At 43.3% G+C, this 8928-nt stretch overlaps 1 pseudogene; it reads left to right on the top strand.

Annotated features, from left to right (window-relative positions):
• The first annotated feature begins 1108 nt into the window (after window positions 1-1108).
• Window positions 1109-5599, top strand: LOC125533211 (annotated as a pseudogene).
• The last annotated feature ends 3329 nt before the right edge of the window (window positions 5600-8928 follow it).

Genomic DNA, 8928 nt, shown 5'->3' with positions numbered 1-8928 from the left:
TCCATGGTCTTTAGCGAGTGGTTATGGAAGTTGACTGCTTAGAGGTGATAAATCTCTAGGACTCGCGACATTTCTCGCGCTCTCTTGTAGCACCTTTACTTGTAGAAATTGAAGGACTAGCCTCATCGTTTCTTTCTTTTGTTACTCAACATGTATCGAGAAATCCCAATAATTTGGTGCACTTGTGTGCAAAATATGCATGCACACTTGAGGTGTCTGATTCTTGGATGGACTCCCCCTAGTTTCCTCGTGACCGGCATTATGGTTGATCACGCTGGAGCTGACATTGGTTGAATAAAGTCCTAAGTTTCCCGCAAAAGAAAAGCGTACAACTTTATATTTGTAAAAGAAAACATTTTTTTGGAGGTTGTCATGAATTTTGTGATTGCTTCTTTCAGAGGAAGCTACAACATATAAAACACCCTCAAATGTTAGCAAAAGCAATTGTTTTGGTGACTTACCGAAAAAGTCTTTCGCCCCGCTTTATATATAAAGCACACAGCCAAACCGATACAAATTGATGAGGGAAACCTCTTACAAAGCAGATCAAAGATAGAACAAGATTACAAGAGTGCCCACACTCCATCAAAAAACAGATCCAAATTTGCTAGAATGTTTGCGATTTTGAGTTCTGCTAAATGTTAGACCTGCCAATAAACCGGGGACGCCAAATTTTGGGTCAAAACCAAGCTACCATGCCTCCTTCATGAGGATAGAAACTAGAAGAAGTCAGGGCTCCTCGATTCATATAATGACATAACTTATGCATGGCTAGTTAAAAGATGTGCGAAGATATTTGCTCCCGAGAAAGATGAAAATGTTAAATGTTACTTAGCTGTAAAAAAAGACCAATTACTTAATTACCACGCGACAATTTTCAAACATACGGACAGTTTGGTTATTATCCGTCTATAAATCATCTGGCAGTTTGGTGATTATCCTTCTATGAATCGTGCTAGATGAACATGTCCACTGCATAACTAATGAACTTCAATCAACTTGATGAGCCGTTGGATCTGCATCCAACGGCCACGTAAGCCCTCCACCGGCCTACACACTCCCTCACACCCCCACCGCCCTACACAGAAGCTTCCCGAAGGAAAGGCTAATGGCCGCGGCCGCCACCCCTTCGCCGGAGACGGCGCTCCCAGCGGCGGACGACAAGGAGGACGAGGACGAGTGCCGCATCTGCCGCCTCCCCGCCGATGCGGACCGCCCCCTGCGCCGTCCCTGCGGCTGCCGCGGCAGCATGAGGTTCGTCCACGACGACTGCCAGCTCCAATGGATCGCCCGCCGCCGCAAACTCCCCCGCTGCGAGGTATCCTCTCTCTCCTCCCCACCCCCTTCCCGGTAGGTAGGGTTTCCATTTCATATTGTCGGTGTGGTACTGGTATACGCGCGCTTAATTCATTCTCTCTCTTTTTCAATCTCGTCTAGATTCATCCTGATTAGCATAGATTTCAGTAGCAAAATTTACTAGATGCTATGTGTATGTAATGCTGCATTGCCAATCTACATGATTCCCCGATGAAAATATCCCTCTCTGCAATGTAATACGTTCCTGTCTGTCATATTGTTGCTGTTGTGGTACTGCTGAATTCTTTTTCCAGTTCCAGCTCCATTTCGATGTGATGCCGACGCTGACGCGCACGACCATTCTTTGTATCATCGCAGGTGTGCAGACGCCGCATCTCCACCCGGCCTCTCTACGCCGCGGACGCCCGGCCCCCGAGAGGCTGCCCGTTTCAGAGCTCATGGCGGGTCTGCCCAGCAAGCTCATCGGGCTCCTGCTCCCCCTCTTCTTCGCCGTCTGCATCGTCCGGGAGTTTGTCGTTCCGCTCACCACCCGCTGGACGTGGCGCCTCGCGCTCGCCACCAACTTTGCTCAAGCGCGCCACCTGCTCTCCCTGCGCCTATCCATGGCCTCATGGACCTGCATCCCTGCTTCAGCTGCATTCTGCTTGCAGTTTGCACGCTTGGTTGTGCCATTTGCTGTAGCTCCATTTGCGCGCTGGGTCGCACGCCTGCTAGCTCAGATGCAAAGCCAGGCCCAGGAGCTTGGGTTATTTGAGAGATTGCAATTCCTTGCGATGTCTGTTGTCGAAGTTTCCTTGGTGGTATGATTGCTGCTTCTCAACCAATATCCTACATATGTCTACTACTTATATTTGTTTATTTGTTCTGATGCTTACCGTTATTCGGTGAATGATAAGATTTTCTAGCTTCTCATATCGTAGTAAAGCACCTTTCAAAGGTTTTTCCTGATTTTGTATTTACAGTTGGTCATCGCGCAATATGGCCTTTGTTAAAAGTCTATCATCATGGATGTGTCCAGAATATTGCAAGGAATAGTAGCAAGACTTAAATGATGGTTACTTGGAAGAAATTAGTATGGGTTGTTCTATAGAATAATATGACAATGTTCAACTCTTTGCTTCTTTTCCTACCCTGCAATTGTGCTTCTGTCCGTTGGTCAGGATTGATACACTGGTGGGAGGACTACTCCCGAATATAGATGTTTGATTTCTTCTGGTTATTATTTCAGGTGCACCGCTGAAACTGCCTAAGCTTGTTCTTTTCGAGCTTTAGTTGCTATGCTAATTTAGTATCTTTTTGTTACCTTCTTAATTTAATCTTGTTTATCTACAAGGCTGTAGACTTGTAGCTTAGTTGTTGTGTCTTTCTGGAGAATGAGTGCCTCAAATTTTTTCTGCTAGCTTATTTCTAGAATGATCTAACAGTATACTTGTCTAATCAGGTGGTAATAGTTGACGTGGCCCTTGCTTGTATTCTTTGTTTTCTCCCATTCTGTCTGGGAAGGATAATCCTATGGTCGAGATCGTGTCTTGATGTTTCCAATGTGGATGAAACCAATTGTTACACTTCAACAGCTTCCACCCTTCTAAGTGGATATGGACTTATGTTAAAGGTGGGTGCAACTTTTGCTGGGGCGCATACTTTGTATCTCTACTTGAGAGGCAAGCGCCTTGTGATTGCAATTTTCTGTAGAAGTCTGCATGCTATATTCTTCAGAGGGATCGCAAATTCAACCACTCTTGCCAATGATTCTCTTAATATGCTAAAAAATGGGATAATAGACCCATTGTTCTTCGGCTGGTCGCTTGATATCTGCACTACGAAATTGTTTGGTGTAACAATGTCTCAGAGGTTCAAATTGCTGATTGCTTCATCTTTTGCTTCTGCTTCCCTTCATTGGCTTATCGGAATCTCCTTTTTGAATCTACGCCTCAGATTATCAAGATTTCTTCACAAGGTATTTATTATATTATATGTATATGTGGTCTCATCATGTCAATAGTGACACAGAATAGAGTTCACGTGTTGTATTTCTTGTGAGTAGATATTGGGGCCAGGAGTGGCCACTCCCTTTCTCAGCGGTACTGTTTCCCAACCATTCTACACATTTTATCTCAAGAGGCTTGCTGGTCTTTTTCTCGAAAATATCTTTATTGTTCTCGTCATTTCTGTTCCTATCAATATTGTTGATCTATTGGCACCAACGGTGTTCCCTCTAGAAATCCCGTAAGTATTCAATTTGTGTTCTCCATCTGATGTATTTGCCGCTTGCCACTCAAAATATTAATTTTACTATTTGTGAATCGTAGCTACTTCGATCATCCTGCTAGGGGCACATCAGTTTGGCAAGGGCCACTAAACTTTACAGAGTCACTTTCTGGTGTTATTCATATGAGGTATCTCATTGGCAAAATAGTCGTATACCTTGAGCCTCTAGTGGAGAGGGTAATGGGTTATTGGTTTGTTACCACTGGACAGCCTCTTGGGAAAAATGTTGCGGCAAAAGACCAGTATGGTAGCAGCAATGATGCTAAGGATGATTGGTAAACCCTGACACTTCCATTCATTCAGGAACTGCAGACTCTGCACTAATTTTACCCTTTGTAGCCTGACTGAATCTGCATTCACTTTAAAATTTGATCCATCTTTTGCTTTGATATTGTTTTGCTGTTCACTGTTTGTTTGGGCTTCCGTTCTGGTGGATAGACAGTAGTTTTGGCATGTTCATCATTTTTTATTTATTTTTAGTAAAATTTTGCATATGAAAAACTTGCAACTTGGGTCTCTGTGCATTCTGACAATTTGGTGCTTATGATAGTCCATATATTAAAACTGCACCATATATAGTCCATAGCTATAACACATGCAGTGTGGTTCAAGTAGGTTGTAGGTTCCAGAAGTAGAAGATTGCATATTTGGATCCTCAAACTTGTATAAGCGAACCAAGTGAGACACTGAGATCCAAATAAGACTTTTCTGCCTGACGTGGCTTTTGTATGGGCGCTATGGATCATGTGAAAAGGGCTCTTCGAGAAGCAAATAATGTTTACCTTTGTTGCATCATTGGCCTGTCAGTTTTATTCTGAACACTGAAAAAAAGCAATGTTTAGTTTTCGCCTAATCTATGTTTAGTTGATACATTAGTCTGCTATTATTGTTTTACCAATCGATCAATTGAAGTTCTGTCCAATTCTGGAGCTGTTGGTCGTGAAACTTTGGCAGATATTTACCCTTCTTGCACATTGCACCAGGAGACTTGCTGCTGTTCTAACAATGCCGCGAGCGGTCCTAGCATGGTTGACTGCTGTGATATTGAATTCTGCTGTGCTTTTGCTTCCAGTCTCAGTTGGGCAGGCATTGCTGTTTGCCATTCCTCAACTACCAGTTGGACTGAAGTCCAACGGTAAGCAACAGTTCAGAGATGATCGTTGGACTTTCTTTTTTGCAATGGAAGTAAAATCGTTTGTTTTGCCTGGGCTTACTCGTGCAACTCTCTTTCTTGTAGATCTGTTTTCTATCACTGTTGGACTCTGCATCATATCAACCATCACCGCCGCCTGTAGAGATTTATCTACCCACGTGATTTCGGGGAAAACATGCCTTCTAGCTTTGCAGAGGCATCTGCTTGTCTGCATATGGGTGAGGAATTTAAGCTACTCATTTACATATTCTTCTGTTTTAGGCTACAGCTGAGTAACATGATTGTGTCTAATGCTGCCAGAGCGTCGTCATTCCACTCCTGACCGGTTTGCTGGTCGATCTATCGCTGATATCGCCCTTCTTCGTCGGTTCTGACGATGAATTCCCAGCCACGAGCTTTTTCCGCACTTGGCTCCTGGGGTGCATCTTTAAGCAACTATGGATCAAGTGCTTCGTTGACAAAAGGTGGAAGGCAAAAATCGACCGGGCGAAGGAAGATCTCTCCTCGGAGCTCAGGCCAATGTGGTGGTTCTTTCAGGAGGTATGCATGCCCGTCGTCGCGAGGCTGCTCGCCGCCCTGGGTGTCCCCTACGTTCTCGCCAGGGGCGTCTTCCCTGGACTGGGCTACTCCGCCGACATGAACTCGACGGCCTACCGCTTTGCGTGGTCGGGCGGCCTTGGTGTCTGCATGCTCTGCTGGCTGACCAAGGCGCTGTGTGCCGTGCTCCATGATTCCATCAAGGACGACCGGTACGCGGTCGGCCGGAGGCTGGAAGACGTGGAATGAAGACGGGAGCTGAATTCAGACCCTCTTCTGCCAGTTATTTTTGTTAATTCAGACAGGGACCTGAATAATTAAGGGCGGGGTGATTGACTGTACAGGGAACATTACTTGACAGGACGGATTCGATTGAGATGGCCCAAGATAGATAAATTTCGAGCGAAATTTGTAGATAATATCAACTCATTTTCCCATGTGGAATTTTGAGTGTTTGTGCTGGCCGATCGCTTGTTCGTTGAATCATGATTTATGCATTTCCCAGCCGACAACTTTGTTAGTTCACATACTACATCTGTTTGGATGGATGGCCTTAGTTTTTTAGCAGTGCTGAACTGCTAGTTCCTTTCGCGAAAAATGACGAGTAATCTGCAGGTGCAAAATTTTGGTTCGGGTATCCTAATGTACTGCAACTTAGTGGTTCGCCATAGAAGCACAAACTGTGGAGAATTCTACCGATGATGGTCTTCCATTTCCGTTCCTACCAATGATGTATAATTCTACCAATGATGGTTGGCCATAGAATTCTACCAATGTGGGTATCCTAACTAATGTCTGAGCACAACATTAGACAATACAAGTCACAAAGCAGAAGTACTGAGCACAAAATCAATCGAGTCAGGGGCCTCAGCATGAATGGACAGTGATTCATTCAAGGCACTCGAAGTCAAAGGTACTACCCCCAAAAGCTCGGCACAGCAGATGTACTAAGATGATCCATCCATCAATCAAAGTCGACGAATCGTCTCATGGTCAAGCCTACTAGCTAGTCGAACATGAAAATAAAGCGCACAACCACATCTTGTGTTTTGAGTTCTGACTTTCGAGCATAATAGTTTGAAATCACTGGAGAAGCTTGAAAAACGATCTTATATTGTGGGACGGAGGGAGTAATAGATATATGTTTTTCTCCTCTCCGCCATAGACCTCCGCACGCGAGATTCCTCCGTGTCTCGCTACCTGAGCCACCACCGCTGGACCATGGAGATGGGTATCTAGAGGAACCAGAGCGTAGCGGTCGATGTACGGGTTGACGGTCCGCCCGATCTTGGCCCACGCGCTCTGGTGGTAGCTGGATGTCACGGGTGCACGGTACATCATCTTCATCACCTGAATAATAACAGACGAGCAAGCCAGGAAAAACGACCAGTAAGTGACCGATGCAGTGGAAAAGCAACTATCAGCATAACAAAGTTGCAGCTGCTAAAGGAAGTGCCGCTAGCTGAAGACTGATGGTTGCTAGGTGTACACTCAGCTATGGCTTGATAACATGCCGCAAAACACATCAAATTGTGCCTCACGCTATTCCCCAGCTATGTAGTGAATGATGCATGGAAGCAGTGAGAACATAGATAAAGATCAGATGTGCAGAAGATAACTTAAATTCCAGGTAGAAACTACAGAAATTCATAACAAGTGCTCCAAAATTGGAATGATGTTGCGCCGCCACCTGCAAGATTGTTAACAAGCAACAAACTACAGAAATGAAATTCAGAGATAATTTGACAAATACAACTACCTGTAGAAAGATGAGCGGGCAAAGTTACGCCTTAGGAACTTGGCAACATGATCAGATCAAGCGCCCAGCAGAACACAGGTAGTGTAGCAACTGTGAAACAAAAAAACAAGGATCTGAACTTGTAAAACATATGTATATGTGAAAGCTTCGGAACGCAGAGATCAGGATCATGACGTTGCAAGAGAAAAGTGGTATATTATAGTATATTATACTCTTTAAATGCAGCTGAGATGTGACGAGCAACAGAGAGAACATTAAATGGATAAAATCCTTGGCTACAAGTACCAACTGCAACCAACACTGAATTGCAGGCATACTCAGTTCTCTTGGTTTCTTCATGCAGGTTGCAGAACACACACAAAAAAAAGATGAACTAGATCAACACCTGTAGCTAGATATTGTCTTTCCTGCAAAAAAGAAAGTAGCTAGATATTGTCTAGGAGAGAGAAGTGCATATTACACCCCTCAACTCTAGCCCTAGTCTAATATACAACCTCCAACTCCAAAACCGTCTAATCTGCAACCTCCAACTCTTAAAACCGGCCAAAATTCAACCCTCCTCTCCCCTTGACCGGTTTTGACCGGGTCTGACCCGTTGACTGATGAACAGTAAATTTGAAAAAAATGAAAAATTCAGAAAAATAAAAATAAAAAAATTGTAAATCCAAAAAATAGTAGGGAACAAAGTTTTAAAAATAATTTTGACTTTTCCACCGTGCGAACAGTAATTCAAAAAAAGTTCAAACTTTTGGAACGAAAATTTTCCCTCGGTCACTGTTCACGCAGTGAAAAAATGATTTTCCTGATTTTTTTTTACTTTTTTGAATACTGTTTATGCTGTTTACAGTAGTTCACAAAACAAATCCTGGCGAATTTTGTTTCCAATTTATTACCTCCGGGTACATGTAAAAAAGCTGAATTTTTAATACTGTTCACCGGTGAAAAGTCGAATTTATTTTTAAAAAATTTTGTTCCCAATTTTTTTTGAAATACTGTTCATCCAGAGGCAAAAAATGCTTCCTAAAATTTTATTTTTCTGAATTTTCATTTTTTTTTTCCGAACTTACTGTTTATCAGTCAATGGGTCAAAACTGGTCAAGGGGAGGGGAGGGTTAAATTTTGGCCGGTTTTAAGAGTTGGAGGTTGCAGATTAGACGGTTTTGAAGTTGGGGGTTGTATATTAGACTAGGGCTAGAGTTGAGGGGTGTAATATGCACTTCTCTCTGTCTAGGACACTGCTGTCTTTTTATTTCCACTGGATCTGAACCCTGATCTAGTCTTATTGCTAGCATGCCTCGCGACTAGAGATTATTTCGAGAACTCTATTCTTGGTGTCATAATCTTGGACAGATAATTTATTTAGATATCATTGCATTTTTAACTGAGTTGATCGATCTTACATGTTTGCATCCTTTTGATGGGTTTTGTCATTGAAACAAGGCACCTAGGAGTGGAATTACTGAATGGTATTAGATGACTGAAAGCTTAGTCATAAATGGACATTGTCTGTGTGGAATAAGAAGAACAACAATCTGCATAATTTCTTTGCATTAGCTTGTTTGGCATGCAAATTAACATGTGTTGGCAGTTCTTGTCTTTGTTTTGCTGAGACGAAGAGTTGCTAGCTGTGAAAGGCAAGAGAAGATAGCCCTCTGAATTTAATCTCAACTCTGGTGGCCAGGTCAGCATGGGAAGAGCAAGGCTTTTCGGGTTCAAAGCAGAGGCATCACCAAGAGCAACTAGGCTGTACACAACAAGGGACATGCATGGGACCTGGAGCTTGCCATGACCATGAGGTACGTTCTGATGGCGGCAAAAGCATGGTACTTCTTATGCTTGGTAAAATCATTGTGGTATGCTAATTAAGCCAAATTCACAACAAAGGCAGAGGCTT

This window comes from Triticum urartu, chromosome 1 (assembly GCF_003073215.2).
Source record: "Triticum urartu cultivar G1812 chromosome 1, Tu2.1, whole genome shotgun sequence".
Lineage (NCBI taxonomy): Eukaryota > Viridiplantae > Streptophyta > Magnoliopsida > Poales > Poaceae > Triticum > Triticum urartu.
The sequence above is the reverse complement of the archived record's forward strand: the minus strand, read 5'-3'. Positions and strand labels throughout refer to the sequence as shown.